We start from the raw sequence: 23843 nt of genomic DNA, 5'->3' as shown, positions 1-23843 counted from the left end.
CCTCTCATGGTAAGGCTCGCACAGCGCTGTTGGTGTCAGCGAGGCGCTATAAATGCATGACTAACCTATTTTAGTGTGGTGATGTGAACACCACATTAAAATGCATGAGTCTACCGCCTGATGCGTGGTACTTGGCAGAACTGACATGCTATCCCTATTTGAACATGAACATAATTACTTTCACACACTTTCTGTGCTGGCTGTGGTGAGACGGACGGAGTTCTTGTGTTCGATGTCGAGTCCTCCTCCCAGGTGGTTGAGGCAGTCCTTCCTCTGGATCTTGTATTTGTCGGGGATGGCGGTTGCGATCTTTGGGGTGGAGGTGGCGTTGGTCAAGGTTTCTGTGAGGAAGGTGACGTCTAGTGACAGGGTGTGGAGGAGGTCCCAGATTTCTACTGCTTGTCTGTGCAGAGAGCATACATTGAGGAGGATGCAGCTGAGGAGTTTGCCAGTTATTACCTCCTACTATTTCCTCCAGTTATTGTGCTGATATGTGTCTAATAGGTCAGCATCTTATTCAGGGCACCTAGGATGTGCCGCAGAGACACTGCATGTAGGTTATGTGGTGCGAAGTAGGCTCAATGTAAAAATTACTATTGTATACATTTGAATCTAGAATTTTGGGAGACTTTCTGGGGAAATTCAAAAAGAGAATTCCAGTCTTTGTCCTGTAATTCTCTGCCCATGTCTAATTCCCACTGGCTCTGGAATTGCGACAGATATTACTAAGTGTGTGCGTAGGTATCGGTATAGCCATCGTATCTAACCCTGGGCAAAGCACTACGCTATGCTCATGTAGTTTGCGAAGTTTGCGCTACTTCGCACTATGCAAATTGCACGTAGCACAGTGCAAACACGCGTACCATAGCATAGTGCAACGGTCATTTTTTGCTTGCTCGCGGACCTCAAGGTCAAGTTGGCGACCGCGAACAAGCAAAATGACATCCCGGCGAGACTTTTTCCTCATTCGCGATCAGCAACATCAAGTTGCCGATCGCGAGCGTGGAAAATAAACCTCCCGGCAAATTCTCAATGCGGGGAGGTCAGGTTTCTCATTGCGAGTGGTCGCTTATGCTCGCGATGAGAAACTACCAGTCCGCGTTGAGAAAGCTCCCGCTCTAGTAAAAATCTACTCGAGCGGCAGAAAACTACAGCTTGCACTGTGCAAGATGCCGTTTTCAATGATTGCACAGTGCCGGATGCTTGTCCGCACTGTGCAATCATTGAAAACGGCATCTTGCACAGTGCGAACAGGGTACTAAGCAGTTCGTGAAGTGCTACGCGCAGCTCGCGTAGTGCAAAGTGCACTTTGCGTAGCTACGCATAGCGCTACTTCGCGAACTACGCCCAGGGTTAATATCAAGTGTTCACCATTACCCATGAGAAAAAGCGAATGTACAAATTCATATGTTGAGGGTTCTGTCCCTGCTGGAGCCCTGTGCAGTTTGACATATCTACTGATATTTGCAAGTGTGAGAAACAGTGAATCAGGCAGCACTGCTCATTTACAAAGTCTGTGTGACTCATCAGCATCCCATCTCCAAACAGTGCCCCCACCGTTGTTACTCCTGCTTGTTCCCATTTGAGTAGCTGGCGCTGTGTCAGCATTCCTGTTGTGGTAGGGAGACCTATAACAGCTGGCAAGTTATTTACTAGTTGTGAATGCTACTTCTTTGTGGTACCTGTGTCCAGCAGCGACCATATAATCCCAATTTCTGTATACATGCCTAATGTCTCATGTGGCTACCTTGATGTTTTTGAATATGAAATATCAGATGTTACTTAAAAAAAAACTACGATGACACGAAAGGTTAACTGTGTGCATGCTGGAAATCCTACCATCCCCATAGAAAGAACTTTAGTAAGAAACACAAATTATTTGAGAGTTATAACTAAACAAAGTAAATAACATCACTCTTGTAACCCCAGTACCAAGTTTTTTTTAAATCGGTTTTTTATATTGTTATATTTTTATTATGTTTTACTGAGTGTAGTGCACAACCATTGGTCCTCACCCATCTCAGGGCTGACATTTGCAATCATGTATTTTTGAGATTTTATTATCCTGACAAAAACAATTTGATAACTAAAGAACCATCTCCCTAAAAGTTAATAACATAAATAGCTAACAAAAAAAATAATTTTGGTGGTCCTTTATAGTTTGGCGGAGCAAGAGCACAGCTATAAATTAGCAACAATTCTCCACTGCCAAACAAGTAGTGCGACCACTGGGTTTCTGTCAGTTGAGCCTCAACCAACTCCAGTGGAAACCATTGCCCCAGTGGTCTGTCCACTAGACAACCACCAGCTAAAACTGGCACTTGTCCTAGGTTACAGTTACCATCACTGAAATTGTCTTTCTGAAGCTGCCATGTGAAGCATACTAGTCCTAGGAAGGAACATTTTTAAATAGCCCTGATGCACAAGAAGAAAACATCATGAGACCTTTGTTTGTTGCTTGAAGTGTTTTATATTGCTGCAAGGAAAAGAGAATAATGCCATTAGGGCCACTACAACATGGAGGCCTGATCAGAATTATGGGTAATGAAAGTGTAACCGTCATATCAGTGGCCACATTTTCATTACAGTGATCAACACTGAATAGTAAATCATAGCAGCCAATTAATGTAAACTGTGCACACTGTTTCTCTCCTCTCACTTATACGCTCTAATGTCCAAGACAGGATAAGAACACCTCCGGTCACTCATGCACAGCACCAAAATGCTTTCCACAGATCTCACTGCAAAACACCATCATTCAAGATAAGCCTGTAGCATGCTAACCTTCTGATAATGCACTTCTGCACTCCTCAATGGGGTATGAAGCACTATATGAAAACGATTACAATCATCCAGTTTAATGGTACTACATATACCCACCCCAGAACGATGGACAGCTGAAACATATTTCACTCAGATTCAAACTTGTGAGAATGCAGCTCACACAGACATCATACTACCTGGCGATCCCAAATACATCCACGAGACAAAAAGTAGATGTACTTTGGATGAATATCTGTATAAAAAGTGATATTATTACCTAAGTGTTAAAGGTGTATTTTAAAATGCAATTATTCCTTATAAACATTGCCTGCTCTTGTGCTCAATGAAAACTGAGCAGTTGTCCTTCTAGCATTAACATTCAATCCCATAATGAACATTCACTTTCAACATAAGAAAACTCATTGATATATCCAAAAGTAAAATTTACTTTCTATACATGATTTGTTGTGGTTTATTGGCACCAATGGAGTGCAAGTAAAATTGTGTTGCTTAGCGTTAATACTGAGGCTTGCCCACTTTAGTTATTAATTTCTCTAGCCCTGTCAAATGTTTGCTAAAAGGATACAACCAGTTAAAAGCTGAGGGGACCTAGAGAGGAAGGCAAAACCCACAGTCCAACAGTGCCTGAACAGCCATGTAGGAGCCCTGGAGAGCCTCGGGTCATTGAAGAGAGACAAAAGAGGCAGTGCTTTGAGGCTGCACAGCTTCAGCAGCCTTCAGCCCTCGAAAGCAAAGTATGGAAGAAAAGCAAGGTGGGTCTAATTGGCCCATTAAAACACATACCCAGGCCGCCACTTAACTTCAAGCGTTGTGATCAGAAGTTTTGTAAGCAGGCTGATGAGAAGAGCAAATCCTAGCTGGTCACATGACTACCTTCTCCTGCCACTAAAGGTTTGGGCCTTGGAGGTCTGCAACCAGCACCCTTCTACAGTGACATAGACATATAGTCCATTGATTACTTATGTGTACAACTACCATATCTGAATATAGTATCTTTGTTTATCAAATACTCTCCAGAACTGCTGCACAATCTGATGAATTACGACTTCAACAGCCCTAAAATCCTTATAATCTCCCTAAAAAAATCAAAGGATCTAAAACTCTCACCATTTCTCAACAATTGTCAGTGTAAAACAAAATATGTGCAAAACGTATAGAATGTACAGTATTGCCTTATTAATGCTAGACACGTCACCAGCCATTCCTAGAACTTCACAGACTTGATTATCAGCCTGGCTTCAGACTATCCGATTGTCACTCAAACCTTAGTCACAGCCTTCTCTCGCACGACATTTTACCACAGTAGCCCACAGATTACTCCCTCAAACTCACCAACGGACCTAAAGGTAGAGTGCATGTCTCACTCATTATCCATAAGAGTAATGTTCACATTCTCAAGCGTACCATCTGTGACAGAAACTCTTTTGAATCCTTGGAAAGACTCTCCCAACCTTTCCATCAAAATCCGTACTTGCTCTCACCCACCTAGTCCTGCACAAATCTTCTATGAAGACTTCTCTTCTGTTTTAATCAACTTATTCCTCATATCCAGTAACCTCCTATCCATAGTGGATTCAACTTCAGGCCACAGACCAAACTATCCCACCCTTCAAAGAGTTATTTGGCAAATGCCATAGCAACAGCCTAGAAATAGCGATCACTGCATTCCTTTAAATCAAAAGCCATTGTTAGACACTATAGTTCACCATGCATATAATATCACCCCTGCCATTTGGTATGACCATCACACCATCTTTGATAACCATATTCTTCAATATAGTCCTCTGTAACCAGTGCAATCACTAATAAACACTACACCTCCTACTTCTGCTCCAAGAAAGAAATCAAGTCCTATTAATTCAAATACTTACTGGAGAAAAATCTCTCGCTAGTCATCACCGCTCATTCCCCTCAATTTATCATGAACCCGATACACTCCACAATTTCCCTTACTGCTGATTCATGTTACCACACCTAAAAGTATCTAAAAGAAATATACACAATATGTGGTTCTCAAAAGTGCTGAAACTGCTAAAAAAAGAAAATCCATCAACTGGAATCTGTCTGTTTTCCTGCACTTCCCTCAAACATGCCAGAACCACTTATATCACATCTTCAAAACCAATCAAGACTTTTACTCAGGGCAAATCTGAAATACATTGAACAGCCCCTGAGATTTTTTCATGATGTTTAAACACGTTTCCATACCTTCAAATGCAAAAATGGTTCAGCTGCCTCTTACCAACAGTTCATAATGCAAAAGTAGGCCCCAGCCAGACCATTGCATTTCATGAACTTCAACCTCCTCCAAACTCCCAAATCCAATTGCAGTTCACGTGAGAAATATGCTTCTCAATTGTCAGGCCCCTCCTGTGGAATAGACTTCTCATTCATGCATGGCAATCAGCCAATGACACTTAATGGACCTGCCTGACAAGTCAGTATGTGAGCCTGTTTTATGGCAATGTGGGCTGGTTTTTACTGTTAATTTCCCTGCTATTACTACAAGCATAGGCTGCCAGGGGCGGCTGGTGGATTTTGAAACTGGTGGGGCGAAATATGTGTACCCTTGTACAATGCGCGAGCGAGTGAGCGAAGCGAGCGAGCCCGAATTGAAAAAGGAGGGTGCGGGGGGGGGTTTCCCCCCGCAGGAAAATTTTGCAAAAAATGTATTCAAATGGTGGGTTTTACACCACATATTTACTGTAAATGTTTGCAAAAACGGGATCCAAATATAGCATTTTAAAGCACAAGTGTGAGGAAAACATATCAAAAATGTGCCCAATCCTCTAACTGGTCTGCTTGCAAAACGACCCCCAAGCCAAGCACACACAGCCAATGGGAAGAGGCCCTCTAAGTGTTTTCTACCTGTAACACATCTCTTCCTCTTTACTGTATTGATTAATTAAGTCATCAAGGCTCACACCATTGGTGAGACCGTACATTGCAAATACTTTGAAAATTAGATGGCGAAAGAGATCCATCCCAGGATTGCAGTTCATCCTTGATTTTTGTAAGATTAGCCAGACAGGAAGGTGGCAGCAAGTTTTTTTAAAAGCATAATATACTTGCAAGCACTACGCACCCACCCGAAATAGGTACCCAGTGCGGTCACACCGTTTGCACCGCCCTAACCTGCTCAAGGTTCATGTGACTTCAGTGACAGAGTCACAGAGACTGGATCACTGTTGCTCCAGGGTGTGCTGCTTCGAAGGCCTGCCCGCAAGACTGGAGATGAACTTCAGTATGGATTGTGGTGGACAGGCCTTCAAGGTTAGCTCACAATTGACGCCACTAGGGTACACCTGCTTGTGCTAAGACATCAAGCCTTCTAAGGTCTAGTGGGGGCTTCTAAGGTCTAGCATGGGAATATGCTCCCTCAGTAGAGTGGTCTGGTGGACTGGTCATGAAGGCTGAACCCAGTTCCCCATTTCCAAATTCGACAGCACTGGCCATAGTGCCACATCCTCTCCCCCACTGAACACCATACTGCCCCACTGAGAGAAACTCACACTGCCTTCAGCTACAACCTAATTGTGCCCGCTATAAACACTTGGATGTGGCTCAATTCAAATTATGCACTTGATAAGAGTAATATGCTGCCTAAAAAAAAAAAAGTAAAAGCAAACACTCATAGGGAATGCAAGATTAAGTAAAGCATGTGAAATGTAAGCAGAAACAACATGGTTACCTTCACGATCTCTCACTCACTATTCAGAAATCAGTGAGTGGTTTTACCTGAAAAGTTAAGGACATGACTACAGGGCCCTGAAGGGAACCTTTTCAATGTCCATTGCTTATATCCTTAATAAACGTAAGCAGTATGGTTTAAAAAGACCACATCCATAAACAGAGCCATGGTACACATTTTGTTTTCCAATCCATCCATCAACCAGGTATTGCAGTAACTGCAATACCTGGTTGATGGATGGATTGGAAAACAAAATGTGTACCATGGCTATGCAGTACCTCCAGGAATGGTACACTTCCCCAGCAGGGGACAACAATGCCGTTCAAAGAAAGACGAGAAAACAAAAGTAGCGCTTCACTGGCAAACTCTGTAAAGTGATGCTGATGTATTTGGATGTAAATAAAACCAATCTGGCCACTTTGCAATCAATGTGTCTTGCTTTATTTAGTTATGTATTTATTTTTCATATTTAAAACCTTCTATTTCTCTCCATCCCGCTGCACTTTGGAATAGAAAAATGTCAGAAAAAGGGCATTTCCCGCAAGAGTGTTTTTCTTTTTTGGATCCATTTCACAGGGAAGCAACTAAATGAAAGAAGGAAAGAGGTTGTGAACCGTTTCACCAAGTTACGAGCAAGACAGGAAGAGAGGGAATAATCGGAAGAGAGGGGGGGACAGCTACCAGCACAAAAAGGAAGAGGACACTGCCCGACTCCCGACGAGTGGAGGCTTTGAACCACGCTGTGTGCCATGAGGTGCCGCGCTGCCCTCGCTCTCGTGAGGGGATCGATTGACTGTGCATAAAAAAATCCTGCAGGATAGAAGGCTATATCTACCGGCTGCTTAGATAGGTGGCAAGTATCTGCGTAAGTTATGGGGGTATTGATGTCAGGGGCGCTGAGCTTCTGACGGGGACGCCCTCGTAGGTGTTGATAGCCTAGGGTGACCACTGACCAGACATCCCTTCTCTTCAGGCAGCTGTACAATTAAGTGGGCTGCGCCACTGCCCCCATCAGGTTGTAAGAACTGTAAGGGTCCGGTGCTGTCAGCGGTGCTATCACTCCCTCAGCTCTTCTCTCTCTGAACGGCACCGCCCTCTCCCTCCCTCGGCTATCTCTGTGGCCTTGGTCCCTGACTGTCTCCCACGGCCCACCCTGGCTCTCCGGGTGGGAGGTGGCTGGTGTATATATGCACATGTGGTTCCAGGGGATGTGCACTGCGCATGCACCATAGAGGCTTAGCACAGTACCTTGGCCAGGAGGACCGCAGAATGGCTCATGGCCGCCTCTGGGCATGACCCGAGCCGTGAAATGTATTATCCCGCGCTATGCCTCGTTCAGTGTCAATTTATTCCCGCTGGGCGCGCGCTTCAGCGCCGGCGGCCATAGAGTTTGTATTCTGTCTCCTCAAGGCACTCGAACTCAGAGAAATGTGCGCGCTTTAATTTCATGAGGACTGGGCGTCAGTCACCCAAGGCGTGAACCTTGTCAAGCTGGTGTATTAGATAATTAACCGAAATACGACCTCGAAAACAGCTCTTAGGGGTAAAAACAAGCCACCGTAAAATAATTTCCCATATCTCCAGAGAAGGTGGTCGTCCCTGGAAGGAGGTGGAAGAAGGGGAGGAAGGGCTGGTGGCGTGTCAGCGTCTCAGCAACAGCAGCAGCTGGCCTGCAGAAGCGACAGGGACTGCTCATGCAAAACACGGAAGTGGCCCACAGGCTGTCCGACAGGCACCAGACCTGTGTGATCATGAAGCCACTGAACCACATCAGGACAGGCGGGCAGCGCCGCGGCGGCGGCTGCAGGCGCAAGCGGAAAGTGCCAGGGATACACTTAATATAACTTAGTGTTATAAAAGCGCCAATGTGACAGAAGTAAACATCAGCTCGATGTGCTAAAAGTGCAAATATTGTTGTGGTGAAAGATAATTTATTGTGTAAAACATTACCTTAATTTATAGGGTAAAACATTACTTTAATGAGTTCGGACTTTGGAAGCATCTCACTGTGCCAAGTAAAATAGGCATTTATGAAAAAAAAACAGTAACCGCCGTTTGGCAGAAGTGCTAGCAGTGTGCCGCAAAACTGTTTAACCTCGTGAATTAACAATGAGGGTGAAATCCAGTGTTTCAGAGTGTAATCCCATTAGGTGAATGTGGATAGAACACGAAAAAAGATGGTGACTAGCATAATGTAGCGAACAGCGCATTAGTGTGTTTTAAAGTGACAAACATCCATTGGCTAGAACCGTTCAGAAAGTTCGAGAACTAAGTACAGATATTTGGGTTGAAACTGCTGTTACTATGCTGAAGGTGAGAGAGAGTTGAAGGTGCAGTTACTCTACTGTGATAGAAGTTCAACTATTCACGACGAGGTGAATATCGCTTTTATGCGAAGAAGTGAATATTATTGTTGTGAAACTGAAAACATGTTGTGGTGCTAAAAGTGCGTACAGGTATGCTCAGAAGAGGGCGTCGATGTGCTAAAAGTACCAGCATTTTAATGTAATAATTCTACAATGTGTAGAAAGTGCAAATGGTTGGTGAATGAGCCCTTTACTATAATTTGCTAAATCTCAAAAAATTTATTACATCAAGAGCTGTTTCTGATATTAAAAGTACACTTCACGAAAGGAGGAACATTTGTGTGTGTTTTCAATGCATGGTTTTCTGGAGTGAACCTTACAGTGCGAATTTTTATAAGATGAAATGCAGTTTAATTCAGTAAATGTTCAAGGGTTTGATAAAAGTCAACGTTTTACATGGTAGTTATTACCGTTCAGTGCGTTAAAGTTTCAAACAACACGGTGCTATTCAGAAGCACATTTATTTATGAGGCAACTCTACCAGTTTTATGTCATTTATGTGACTCCTTTAATCACCCCAGAGCCGAGGGTAACTCGATTGGCCTGTGTCCCGCGCCCTCTCTGTTTACTTTCTTCATTTTGTATTCGTGTGATTTGTAAAGCGCACAATAAAACTCAATCCCTGCTAATCCCAATCTGGCATGACATCCCTTTTCACATGAAGGTTGGGCCCTGGCGCAGCGCCCGGACCTCTTCGACCGGTCTTGGGTTACAGGTATGCCGTTCGCTTCGGCCCTTTCCCACCATTGATCGCCAAATTAAAAAAAAAAACCTTCTTGCTTCTTGTGTTCACTTTCAGAGTTGACAGGAGAGGTCTCCTCAAAGTTGAAGTCCAGTGTGACAGGAGCACCCCGCCTCCCGTTTTCGAGAGCGTGGGGTTGCGCGCTCTCTACTGGGGTACTATATGCGCATTGCGCACTATATATTAATTCGAACATATAACTTGTTGGCTAGGGCGGTGGGCTGTGCGCCTGCTGCAGAAACCTGCTTTTGCCAGGTCCAAAATTCCACCAGCACTGGCTCAGCTTTTTAACATTTCAGTATGGAATTGATAAAATAAGTGCCATTGAGTTTAATAATTGTACTGGCTACGAGAGAGGCCGTTCAGTTTCTGTGTACTGAGTTAATGAACCGTAATATATTATTTTCAGTCTGAAGGAGCTCTTTCCATGCACATTCCTTACTACAGTTTAATTAACATTTTTACTGTGTTGTGTTTGTATTTTATGTAGCATTTTCAGTGCGGGACTAATTATTTAGAAGGAAGTACACCGGCCGGGCCTTTCACTGGCAGAGTCTGCCTGTAAAAGGTCCGGCCGGTGTTATTTCTAAATTGTTCACAACTCACGCACGCTTTAATTCAAGCTTCTAAAGCAAGCTGCAGCCATCAATCATTATTAGTGTGTCAGTTCACTCGGCTGTACTTACTTAGTCAGTGGCTCGCCTCTTCCTCCGGGCCTCCGGCTCCAGGAATCCTACGACGAGCTCATGTTCTCTCGCGCTGGGCTCCGAGTGGCAATGACGCAGATCCCAAACAAACTGGAAAATTCTGGGTTGACCCCTCCCCCAGACCACAACACACCAATCACTTCCTAAACAACAACTGTTACTGGGCCTCTCTTGAGGAAGAGGTAGAGGCCACTGCCACACCCCCATTACTTTCCCGAAGCTGAACTGGCCTGCCCCCAGCCATTGGAATTAATGGGGAGCTTCTTACTCCTCCCTGGGCTCTACGAAATTCGCCCAATTTAAAAGTTGTATTCCGGCAGTGATACACAGATCCTGCCCACCTGTGTGTCGTCACTGCTCTGCTTTCTGGCTCCAGGTCGAAGAAATCTTCGCCCAGCCAAAAGCATGCACAACAGAAGCAGAGCCAAGAGCCATCCCATCACCCCCCCACCCCCTCAAGGAAAAACCCAGATTTGCCCATGTTTGTTCACCGAGCAGCCAGGCAGCCAGCACAATTTATTGCTAGCTGCTCGGTGTTCCAGCTCGCATTTTTTTAATCCCCCAAGGGTGGCAGGGCGGCGCCCATCTCGCCCATTAACACCAGCCGCCCCTGTCGGCTGCAGCAAACACAAATGCATGCAGTCTCCCATATCTTGCAAAATATCCATACAGCGTGATTTTGCAAGTTCAACACTGGCCTGATTTGCAAGTCTGGGGGTCACTTTTCAGCTGTCTGGTTTGTTAATAGGGGACCACTTTTATTTTAGTGCACATACCAATTTTTCGTTCCCATCCAAACCTGGCTCAAGACCACAACTACTACAAACCCTGCATTATGTAAACCATTTCCCACCAATGAGACTCTGCAAAAGTCTGCTAACAAAGCCACAGCCCGGCATTCTGCTTAGAACCACCATTCCCAGCAAACTGCATCTTTTGACCTGCTTCTTGTAAATTGGACAGAGCAAAGCATTGCTTTAAAGCACTCCCTGGGTTGCCCTCTACTGAGGATCATGGTAGACCCTAGTTCCAACTCCTCTTCTTCCACCTGAACAGCACCAAGCACCTGCAGGGTAATGCAGCGTCTTGTCAATCTACAGTTTGAACATATCTCTGGGCCATCAAAACCTAACCCCCCAGCTTCCGACAATAATACTCTTCTTGCAAACTTCACTACATTCCGAGAAAACTATGCAGACTTCCATGGACACATGAATGCACATAAGTACATAACTAAATTATAAGCAGCCTTGTACTCCACGTAACTCAACGTCAACCAACATTTATTGACTACAAAAAATGGAAGAAAAGCTTGCCTACCAATTAACTCGCTCTACTAAAATCTACACATTTGCATCAATACTATCAAAGATGCAGCAAACAAAAGTGGAATACCCTTCAAGACAATTAATCATTTCACCAAACCCTTACCATACCGATAAATACCATATTCAACAGAGAAGTGCAATGCTATCATCCTGTTCTTCATGGAAAAAGGTGTAAAGATTTGCCAACACGTGGACTATACTTCAAATTAATGGCTTGGAAAGTCCACTTACCCTCTATCTATTTACAGCAGCCCACCCTAAAACCATAGAAATAATCTCGGCCTATACTCTGTTTTTGGCCTTTCATATTTTGTCCTATTGCCTCTGGCTAGGTTTGGGCTACATACATACATATATACATACATATATACGAACATACATACATACATACAAGGCTTTAAGTGGGATGGAAAAACTGGGGTCTCTCTCAAAGGGGCGTGGTCAATGTAATTAATGGCGTGGCTTAAAAACATGCAAGCTAAAAATCTTTGTTTATCACAGTGTGCCGCCCGACTTGTATTTTGCTGTTCCTGTCATTGCATCCAGATATATGATACAAGAAGTCACATCATACCTACAAGTCAGGACTATTGGCTTTGTCAATGGTTGCTAGTTGCACAAGATAAATAAGCAGCAACTATGGCGTGTATATAATATTGAAAAAAAATTCACTTTAAGCCCCGGTGACACCACGACAATGTTGCTGCTCCTGAGTTTCAAAAAGAGAAGGTAAATCCAGAGAGAAAAGGACTCTCTTTAAAGGATTTCCCTTCGTCTACAACGCTCACCACACGCACATCGATGTGCCTGCTGTCACTGCAGTCGGGAAAAAAAACTGGACCACATGTGCCAGGGTACAAAACAGAGCCTGATAGAGACCCGTTTGGAGGCCCCCTTAAAAACAAGCATTTGCAATGCAATAGGTCTCGCATTTATACGAGTTTGAGCTATTGGCATTGTAAATGACAATGCTTTTTATTTAAGTTTGGTTTTTTTAAAACATAAATAAAAGGCACTGTCATTTACAATGCTAATAGCTCAAACTCTCGCAAATGCGAGACCTATTGCATTGCAAATGCTTGTTAGAACTGCCTGTGCTGAGCACCAGCAGCACCCGGCCCACTTAAAGCCCTGACTGTACTGCAATGAAACTATGTTAACTGAGGCAGCACAAGAGCAAGACAGTACTAGAATGAGGCAGCAAAGGAACGAGGCAACATTGGGTGAAGTGGCACTTGTATAAGGCTGCCCTGTAAGAAGGCTGTACCAAAATAAGGCAGCTGTGGATACCTCTGCATTTGAGTAAGTGTGCCTCGAATACAGCAGTACCAGAGTGATGCCCCCAGGACTGAGACGCTTCAGCTACTGAGGCTGCAGCCCTGATATGAGGTTTCACGGAGTGACCATGTTCCCAGATAGCGCTAAATGAGGGCCGCTAAGGAATGAACCCTCATTGAAATGACACAGAATATAAAATTCGAAGGTAGCAACTGAACGAAGCAGCAGTGTGTGGGAATGACTTGGAACGAGGTAGGACTAAACCTGCATGCAGCTACATACGGATTTCCCTGAAAAAGCAAAGGCTGCACTAGAATAAAACTTCACTGAGTGAGGATGCACTGGAAGGAGGTAGCAGCAAACTAAGCTGAACGAGGCAGCCCTGAAATAGTCGTGCACTGACAAAAACAACCTTAAGCGAGAACACAGCAACGTAATGACACAGTACTATAGCGTGTCAGCTCTGGAATGAGGCTGCTTGACATACTTCTGTACTCGAACGGGCATGCCCTGCGTACACCTGCATGAGAAGGAGGCAGCGCCGACTGAGACTTAGCACTGATCCTGCCTCACAGTAAAGAAGCTGCTACAAGTGACACTACTGAAGTGAGGCACCTCTGCAATTCGCACTGACACAAGCTGCCCCGAAATAAAGCCGCTCTTCTGTGAGTCACCCAATGGATGCTGCACTGCTGGGAGAGACTGATCATGAATGAGGCTTTACTGGCACGAGAAAGCGTTGCGAGAGGCTGCATCAAAATGCTCAAACAATCTCAAATGTTTCAGTAGTTTACAATAAAGTTTGTTTAGCTCAAATTACGATAGAAAAGAAAAAACTGACAGAATTCAGTAATTCACCATGGAAAGTTGTTTTAGCCTTACAATAACTAAACAAATGGCGCATTCGATTCCATTCCAAAAAGTACTTAAAAGTAGAAGAAGAAAAAAAAAAGTGGTCCGGACGCAATCGCCAGCCGCGCGAAAGTGAAACGGCGAGACGCGGCGGAGCGTGGCGCGCGCGCTTTGCGGGGGCGGGGGAGCGCATTCCATGTGGGGGAGCGGACCCTTTGAAGTTTGATGCCGAGGGTGCCAGTGGGCTGAAGCGCTTCCCACGGATTGCATGGCAGCACGATGCACGTGATTGTGCTCGTGCTCACCATGCAATCCGCTTTTGGGAGCACTTTTGGGAGCCCCTTACTAGAGTCTCGCATAGCGATTGCTATCGCAATAGCTAGGCGAGACCTAAAAACTGCCGGTGCTCAGACCCGGTAAGTCCCGGCCAGGGCCGGCTTTAGCACTGGTGGTGCCCTGTGCGACAATGTTTGTTGGCGCCCCCACCCCAAATGACCACCTCCGCTACGGATTCCCTCACTACCACCATTTGACAGTGCCCCTCAAGTCTCCATAACCACTGTCTCTTAGATTTATTTAGTTTTATAGCGCCACTCATAAAAGTTTAAGATGTCAGCATACACTTTACCGCACACACACATTGCACAGAGACAATGAATCATCGGTGTGTAAATCATCAATGATCGGTGTGTAAATCAGTATATAGGAAATGTTACATAAGACAGAGGCCTGCAAAGAGTAAGAGTCACATTTCATCCATTCTGGTAGGTAGGATAGTTTAAGAGTGATTGGATTGGAAAAGCACAAATTCAGAATTTAAAATGTAACACCATTATTAGGGGTCTTCTTTAATAATAAGAATTGATTTCTACCCAAATGAACCACTTTTGCAATAGTAGGACATTGAAAGACTGGGCAAAATATATATAGCTCTAATATTTTCCTTGCTGTTTGCATGAAGCTCTTTGGTGGCAGTTAATAGCTCACAATTAGGATTTTAACTTATAAACTGAAAATAACAAAAGGATCTCTGACAAAAGCGGTAACCCATTGATTTATTTATATTACATGCAGTTTGTGATGTGAATGGGACACGTTCTTGCAGCAGGCAGATAAACCCTCTGCGCTATAATGAGTCGAATCTCTCACTAGACAAAGCTCCGGTCTCTCCAGGAAGAACATTAATCACCGGAGTTGTCATTTTTATTGATGCTGGAAAACTGCTTACTATGTACTTGGCATCAGGTGCTTTTAAAAAGATGAACATGACGCCCCCACCCAAAGTCAGCGCCTGGTGCGTTGGCACCGATTGCATCGCCCTAGAGCCGGCCTTGGACCCGGCCCACTTAAAGCCCTGCATACATCAATCAATAATGTTCTCAATCAGGGATGGCCTGAATCTCTTATGTTTAGAGAGCCAATCAACGCATTTGCAGCGTAGTTGCTCCCAGGATTCAATCTGATCTTTCCTTAAGGGGGGGACGCCAGCTAAAACCACAACATATGGGCAGGCCTCCGGGGGTAGGTTTAATACCACATTATTACCCTCGGTGAAAGTTTTAGGGATTGAATCAGTGTCAACATCTTCTTGTATATTAACCATACTATCACCATAATGTAAGGGAATAGGTGCATTGGTTAGGGTTGTCATGTTATTTGTCGAATTACCATTATTAATTCTGGTGATATGTTCCAATGGGCTTTTTGCCCCCATAGTACCCTTCTTATCAAGGCATGAACGGATTTTATTGCATGTCACACAGTCGATAACTCTCAAATTTGGATTAGATGGAGCAAAAGTATTTTGATGGGTGGTAGCGATATTAATAGTATGTACATTTTGAGCCGACTGTCTAACACTGATAGACTCAGGTACCTTAGGGTCAACTCGAATGACAGGATTCATAGTCTGAAGTACAGACTGTTCATTTTGTACGGACTGAACATCATGAATACAATCTTTCAGCGTAGAAAGAAAATTGTTGAGTAAAGGCTTAACACAGTCAGTAATAATGTTAATCAAATTATTAATATCAATTGCCCTGATATGATTATCGTTATCCCTAATAGGAAGCAGAAAATCAGTCTCAGTAAGAATCCCAATTGAGTGAAGGCATGGTTCGATCGGTGGGGCATGTGCTGGAGCAGGGTTTTCTGTCAAAATCCGAACATCAGCTTATATTTTTATATGACGTAATTAAAATTACTAATAACTGCTTTACTAGATATTAAATTTGTTAATGTTTTTTATTAATCAACTTTACTAATGAAAGGATTACACGTGGGAATGCATTTGTGTTGCTTTATTAATACGTGTACTAAGTTAGAGAGTAAATTAATTAAATGTGCATGATTAAATGTGCTATTAGTTATTTGTCTAAATACAAACGCTTTTAAATAACGTGCTTTTTAATGCTTCTTTATGTTGCAAATGGCTAGATAATTACATACACATAAGGGTATTAGTGGGAATTAACACTGTATAAGCATTACGATGAAGTAACGTTGTTTTGTGTTTCTTTTAATTAAGATGGTCCGTTTTGGCCTACTTAAAGATGGCCGATATTTACAGCCTGCGTTCGAGTTGCTGAAACATGGAGTGAGGCTTCACTGAATATGGTTGAAAACCACCTGACCCCAGCCTCTGACTGAATTAAAAGTTTCCGTGAGGACAGCAGCTCTGGGCTTGTTGCCAGATGCCCTTGGAAGAGAATAAGTCCACAATGAACAATGATAAACTTGTGGTGGCTTCACTATGATTCCGAGGAAGAGCATTTATGATGTTTCATTTTTTAGTTTAGCTTCCTTCTTCCGTGTTTTTATTTTTGAGATTTTCGAGAGCGGAGGTTTTTCTAAATGTTGCGAGTCAACATCCTTTCCTGCTCGCTCTGCTCAATGGCTTAACGGATGTTTGGTGTTCAATTGTAACTTTCTAAATTGTTATTTTTCTTATAAATACTACTAGACTAGAGAGGGCTGTGTTGCTGTGCGTGCATTTCTTTCCGAACCTATGCTCGAGAGGATCAACGCTGAAAAAGAGGACGGCGACTTGGGAGACTTTCCTGAGAGATCGGTCCTGACCCAAATATGACATTTAGCTAGAATAGGTAATTATGAGAATAACATAATAATGATTTTGCTATTGATTGATTTCCATTTGAACTAATTTAGATAAAATAATCTATTGTTTGAATACGTTGTTGGTGGTTATTTCTTTGTCATTTATTGAGTTTCAAATGTATTCTTTATTGATAAATATCAAGACTCACGACTGACAATTAGGTCACATTGACCTCAGTTTAGATGCAGATCATTTAGGATTTCTCTCTTGTATATTCAGTGTGGATAGAGTAATAGAGTGATTGTCAGTGTGATGGGCCCTAGCGTATGATGAGTGTATGTGCGTATGACTGTGGAATTACTCTGTCCATGGAAGTGGGGAGAATTTATATGCTCTGATCTGCAGCACATGCACAAGAGCCTCGACAGATGTTTGGTTAGAGGATGAGCGAATCCATGAGTTTAAAGTTGTGCGGGTGGAACATGGGCGAGCTCGTTGTTTTCTTTTCGCGCAGATTGACTTTCCTGGTTTTCTCTTCTGTTTTGCCCCCAAAAGCAAGTCATTAGGTCTTGCAAAATTTGGTTCAGGTAAGTCTGGAGTAATTACATCACAAACCTCTTCACAAGCCAAAACAGGAGCATCCGGGACGCTTATAATTAAGTCAATTGTTTCAACAATCGGTCCTAAAGATTGCATAGATTGCCCTAAGCCAAGGGATAGACGCCTCTCAGTGAGCTCGATCTCATTACTTACAATGCTGACGGCTCTTTCCAACATATTCTCAATACTCGTTGTGGCCGATTTAGTAACTGGTGGAATAGTGCGCCTCCCCATAGTTACTGTGATGATACTAATAAAAAGCTACACAGAAAAAGTGAATGAGGGGCAATGGCTTTAGCTCACCTGTACAATAGCCTCAGGAATATTCAAAACGTTAGAGTAGTGGCCCAGTCCAGTCTCCTCCGGGCACTGACGGGCCCGCCCTTGGCCCGGGCATCGCCCGGGCGCCGCCCGCGCGCTTCCCGCGCTGTGGTGTTTTTGGGCGCTTTTATAGCACGAGTGCAGCTAGAGCTCCTCCCTCCAGATGGCAATGGCTTCTGGGACAGGTAGTCCCCTCGTGGCAACAGCAGCGTTCAGGCGGTCAGAGCGTCCCGCGCTGCGGTGTTTTTGGGCGCTTTTATAGCGCGAGTGCAGCTAGAGCTCCTCCCTCCAGATGGCAATGGCTTCTGGGACAGGGAGTCCCCTCGTGGCAACAACAGCGTTCAGGCGGTCAGAGCGTCCCTGCATACATACATACATACATGTATACACACATAGACATACATACAAACAAATACATATATGCATACATACAAACATACATACATGCATACATTCAGTTATCAAGTTATTCTACATTCAGCCCTCTACTCATCTGCTTTTCTCATTGTGGTGCTGGTAGTACTATATCTGTCAGGGTAAAAATAAAACTACAAGTGTCAGAATGCAAAAAATAAAAAAATGAATACAATGCTGAGAAGCAATGCCAGCACCACATAATAAAAAAATATTAACAAACATTGGACCTATAAAATTGATAATACAGATAAAGCACACACTAGTTCACGTTTCAAAAATTCCCTCTCACTATTACCTATAGACACAGTATTATTCTAAATGAGATTCGATATTAAACTTATTGCATTTACTAGGAATGTGAATATAGTTTCGCGATTTGAATTTCATAGTATTCTTAAAAGTACCTTAGAGTTACTACTGGATTTTCACAATCGATTCCCAAGTCAAAATATCAAGGCTCCAATGCACGCTTTCAAGAACCATGGACTGAAAGTTCCCGTGCCCCTGTCCCTGCCCTTTCTTTTTTAAGTTCAAAATGTTTTATTAAATTTTCCATAAGAATGAACAAATACAGACAATACAGAAAACATTTATCACAGGCGAAAATACCTATATAAAATAAAACATTTCTAAAAGTAATTCTAAATACAATAGTTAAAGATGTATATATAATCAATTAAAAGGAGGGAAGATAAACTAAAAAGAAGGGAAGGGAGGGAGCCATGAAGAGTTGCAATGTCAACTTATTAGAAAAAGGAGCTACATTCATCATATAAGGCTTTAAATAGAATGACTGTTAAACGGTGAATCAAGTATAAATATACAATTATAAAGATAAGTATACATCTATGGGTAACCAAAAAGAGTGAAACAAATTAGAATTGTGATTGATCCCTTTCAGGGATAATTGAGCACCTCTTCTTGTAAAAATGACCCATGACCACCAAGCATGAACCGATAAAGACGAAATATCCTTCCAGCAAAATGTAATGGACTTTAAAGCAGCTGATATTAGGAAGTTAAACAGTTTACCTTCTAATTCAGTTAAGTTATGCGTAAGACCAACAGATTTACATATTAATATTTTGTAAGAAATAACATCATGAATATGAAATATTTGTTGAATAATATCCCAAACATCAGACCAAAATTTAAAAATTAATGGACATTCAAAAAGCATATGTCGTAGTGATCCAGGGAGTAATTTACAATGCCAACAAATGTCGTCTTGCATCAGCTTAGCACGAAATAAACGCACTGGGGTCCATAAACAATTAAATAAAATATAAGAATTGGTTTGGTAAAGTGAAACAGGCAGCCATCCTGAAATACTATTAAGCCAAACAGTCATCCAAGTATCGTTGGACAAAGAAAGGGAAAGCTCATCATTCCAAAATGTTGAAATAATATTTAAATTGTTTCCTATAGAATTAGATAATTTTTTATATAAAATAGAGACAGTATGTGATGACGTAGAGATAGTTCGAATATACAGTGCTAAATCTGCTTTAACATTAAATGGAATACCATGAGGGAAGGAGTCTAAAATTGAGTTACATAACGATTCATATTTAATAAAATCAGATTGAGGTAAACTAAATTTCATTTGTAAAGCTTCAAAAGAAATAAAAACATTGTCAAAATAGATATCTTTAAGATAAAAGATACCAGCTTTAATCCAAGCATTCCAAAAAGTAACATTTCTATTCAATGTAATCACATTACTATGCCACAATGACATATCTTCAGTATAAATCATAGGGATCAAAAAGATTGAATCCAGGTCATTAAAAATGAGTTTAGTGGATTTAATAATAACCGATTTATGCACATATATTGACCTATTGGACATTGTTAGCAAGGTGGTCAATGGAAAAGGATCCACAAGAGACTGCTCTATATGGAACCATGTAGGTTGGTTCTTTAAAGAGGAAGGAGGAAACCATATGGAACTTTGTTTCAGTATAAATGCTTTGTGATATAGAAAAAAGTCAGGCAAGCCAAATCCAGCATTGCATTTAGGTACTTTTAATTTTTTATAACCAATACGAGCTGATTTATTATTCCAGAGAAATTTGGAGAGAAGTCTATCAATGTTTTTATAGAATTGTAAAGGAAATTGAATAGGAATCATAGCAAGAGTATAAATTTTTTTAGGAGCAATAGTCATTTTAATGGAGTCCATTCTACCCCACCAAGAGAGGTGAAGTGAAGACCATTTAGACGTTTTATCTTTGATATAATTCAGAAGAAAATTACTATTTAATGTTAATGTTGCTTTTATGGAGGACGCAAATAGAATCCCAAGATATTTTAATTTATCTTTTTGCCAAACAATATCAGCCATGGGTAACATATCAGGAGTACAAAAAATGTTTAAAGGGAAGAATTCAGTTTTATTAATATTAAGTTTATAACCAGAAACCATGGAATATTTTGTAATAATTTCTAATAGGGCAGGCATTGAGGATATAGGTTCACTAATAAATAACAGCACATCATCAGCATAGGCTAAAGTTTTGATATTAATCTCCTTAATCTGAATACCTTTGATATTAACACAATTTCTTATATGAGTAAGGAAAGGTTCAATTCCAATGAGAAATAAAAGTGGAGAGAGGGGACAACCTTGTCTTGTGCCTCTAAAAAGAGAAAACTGACTAGATACTTGGCCATTAATAAATAAACGAGCAGTAGGGGCATAATACAGAGCAGAAATCATGCGTATAAACGAAGTACCAAAATTAAATGATAATAAGGTTTGAAATAAAAATTGCCAATGGATTTTGTCAAAAGCTTTCTCTGCATCTAAAGCCAAAATTCCTGCGGGGGAACTTAAAGTGGAACTCTGTTCAATAATGTGTAATAAGGTTCTTGTGTTATTTGTAGAATATCTATTCTTCATAAAACCGGATTGATCAAGATGTATAATAGAATCCAATATAGGGGCCAGTCTAGAAGCAAGTATTTTAGCATACAATTTACAATCTTGATTAATTAAGGAAATAGGGCGATAATTTGAAACAAGAGTGGGGTCTTTATCAGGCTTAGGAAGTACAATAATTAAAGCATCAGTAAAGGAACCTGAGATCGTTCCTGAAGAACCAAAAAAAGTAAAAAGTTGAAATAAATAAGGCAAAAGTTGGGACTGGAACTCTTTATAAAACTCAGCTGAGATACCATCTGGGCCAGGGGATTTATTTTTTTTAATGGATTTAATAGCAGCTAAAATTTCCTCAGTAGTAATGGGTAAATCTAGCCCAAGCCTGTCCGAGTGTGAAATTTTGGGCAAATCACATGTATCTAAAAAAGAGTCCAGTATGGAAGGATCATGAGGATCAGGCTTATTATATAAAGTAGAGTAAAAATCCAAAAATTCCTTAACAATATCATTATGAGATATTGCAATTTTACCATTAGGGCCATGAATTGAGGTAATTTGCGTTCTATCTTTTTTTATACGTAAATAATTAGCTAAAAGCTTCCCAGATCTGTTGGCATTAAAACGGAACTTAGCCTTAGAATTAGAAATTTGGATGCCAGCTCTTGTACTAAGGATTGAGTTAAATTCATATCGAAGCTTTTGTAGCTTGACTTTAAATTGAGGATCATTTGATGAAATAAAAAGCCTTTCAAATTTCGCAATTTGTTATTCCAAACACCTGATACGTGCGTTGAATGTTTTATTTTCATAGGCCATAATTGAAATAGTTACACCCCTAATGTAAGCTTTAAAGCCATCCCATCTATTGACCATGGAAGTGGAACCTTCAGGATTGAGTAAAAAATAGTCTTGAATAGCATTTAAGATTTTAGGCTTATTATGTTCATTAAGAACAATTCCAGTATTCATACGCCATCTAGTTTGGTTTGCAAAAGTTGAAGTTAAATTCAGAACAAAAGAAATCAAGGCATGATCTGAGATATCAATATTACCAATCTTAGGAGTCTTAACAGACTGAACTAGTTGTGTGGAGACTAAAAAATAATCAATTCTAGAATGCGAATTATGTGGATTAGAGAAAAATGTAAAACATTTTTCTGTGGGAAAGTGCAAACGCCAAATGTCAACTAACTTGGTGGTATGAATAAATGACTTAAAAGCATGAAAAACCTTAGGAGGGCGAAATTTAGTACTAGATATTCTATCCAATAATGGGTCAGCAATAACATTAAAGTCACCTCCAACAATTAAAGGAACTTTACCCAACTTTAGAACCTCGGTGGTAATATTAGACCAAAAAAGAGGGTCATCCGCAGTAGGTCCATAAACATTGAGCAAAAATATGACTGAATCATGAATTTTAATTTTAGCTATAATATATCTTCCATCTGCATCCGAAATTTTGCTTAAGACTTGGCAATGCAATTTTTTCGCAACAAAAATAGCCACCCCATTTTTTTTACCAATAGCAGGTGATGAAACAATAGTATCTACCCATTTCTTTTTCATATAATTTAAGATGTTGTCATCTATATGAGTCTCTTGAAGAAAACAAATATCTGCCTTACAACTACCTAAATAATCTAAGATTTTTGTACGCTTAACTGGATGACGTAAACCTTTGACATTTAATGAAACAACTTTAATATTGTGAATATCAGCCATAATGAAGAGAGAAAGAATAAAAAAAAAGATCAAGAAGAGGAGAAAAAGAAAAGAAGGAGAACAATAATGAGAGAAAATAGTAGCTCCAGAACAAGTAAAAGGAGGTGAAAAAATTTTAAAAAAGGAGAAAACGACAAACAGGGTACAAAAATATCAAAGATGAGACGCACATACGCTCAACAAGCATGACCTAACCGTTGGAGCCCAATGTAGTAATGACTCATTGACCTGTCAGAAAAAAGGAAAAAAAAAAAACGTAAATTAGCTATAATCAAGTATTAGAGTCATGAGTATCCATGGATTGCTGTGAACGTTGATCCAAAAACTGACGCAAGTCATCAGGACGTTGAAAAGATTTTGACAGATTGTCTTTCCAGATACGCATTGTTGAAGGATCAAAAAGACCATATTTGAACCCAAGACTTCGCAGTTGAGGCCGAAGAGCAGAAAATTCCTTGCGGATTGAGACTGTTTCCTTGGCAAAGTCTTGATGAATAAAAATTTTATTCCCATTGACCATCAAGGAAGGAATCTCTCGTGCTGCCTTTCGAATCAAAACCAAATGATGATGCCTGAGGACTTTGAAAATCATTTGACGAGGTTTGGTATGTTGAGGATTGCGATGTGAAGGGATTCTATGGGCCTTGTCAATCTCAAATTTTTCTGGAAATTTAATTTGTAGAAGCCCAGGAATCAAATTTTCCAAATACAACCTACAGTTGCCACTCTCCACATCCTCTGGTAAATTAAAAATGCGTAAATTGTATTGTCTGTTACGATTTTCCATCTCTAGGAGTCGGGTAGACAAAGGAGATATTTTAGCTACAAGAGGAGTGAAAGTCTCAAGCTTAGCCTTATTATCGTGTATTTTAATTGCATTATCAGATATTTTCATTGACATACTCGCCATTTCCTTTCGAACATTTTTAATCTCTGAGGCAATAGAATCTGTGTTAACACGAAGCGCTTGAATTTCCTCCAAAATTAAGGATAATGAAGGTTCTGCTGACTCTACCGCCTTTGATTTAATTGGCGGAGGTGAAACCTGCTGCTTTCTTTTAGGATGAATATTTTTATTATCCATGTT

At 41.3% G+C, this 23843-nt stretch overlaps 1 protein-coding gene across 1 annotated transcript in view; it reads right to left on the bottom strand.

The window, feature by feature from the left end:
- The window catches only part of GDA (guanine deaminase), a 700191-nt gene that overhangs the window by 585216 nt on the left and 91132 nt on the right, over positions 1-23843 (bottom strand). The gene's annotated exons all lie outside the window — the stretch shown is intronic.

The sequence above is a fragment of the Triturus cristatus genome, chromosome 2_1 (genome assembly GCF_964204655.1).
Source record: "Triturus cristatus chromosome 2_1, aTriCri1.1, whole genome shotgun sequence".
NCBI lineage: Eukaryota > Metazoa > Chordata > Amphibia > Caudata > Salamandridae > Triturus > Triturus cristatus.
The sequence above is the reverse complement of the archived record's forward strand: the minus strand, read 5'-3'. Positions and strand labels throughout refer to the sequence as shown.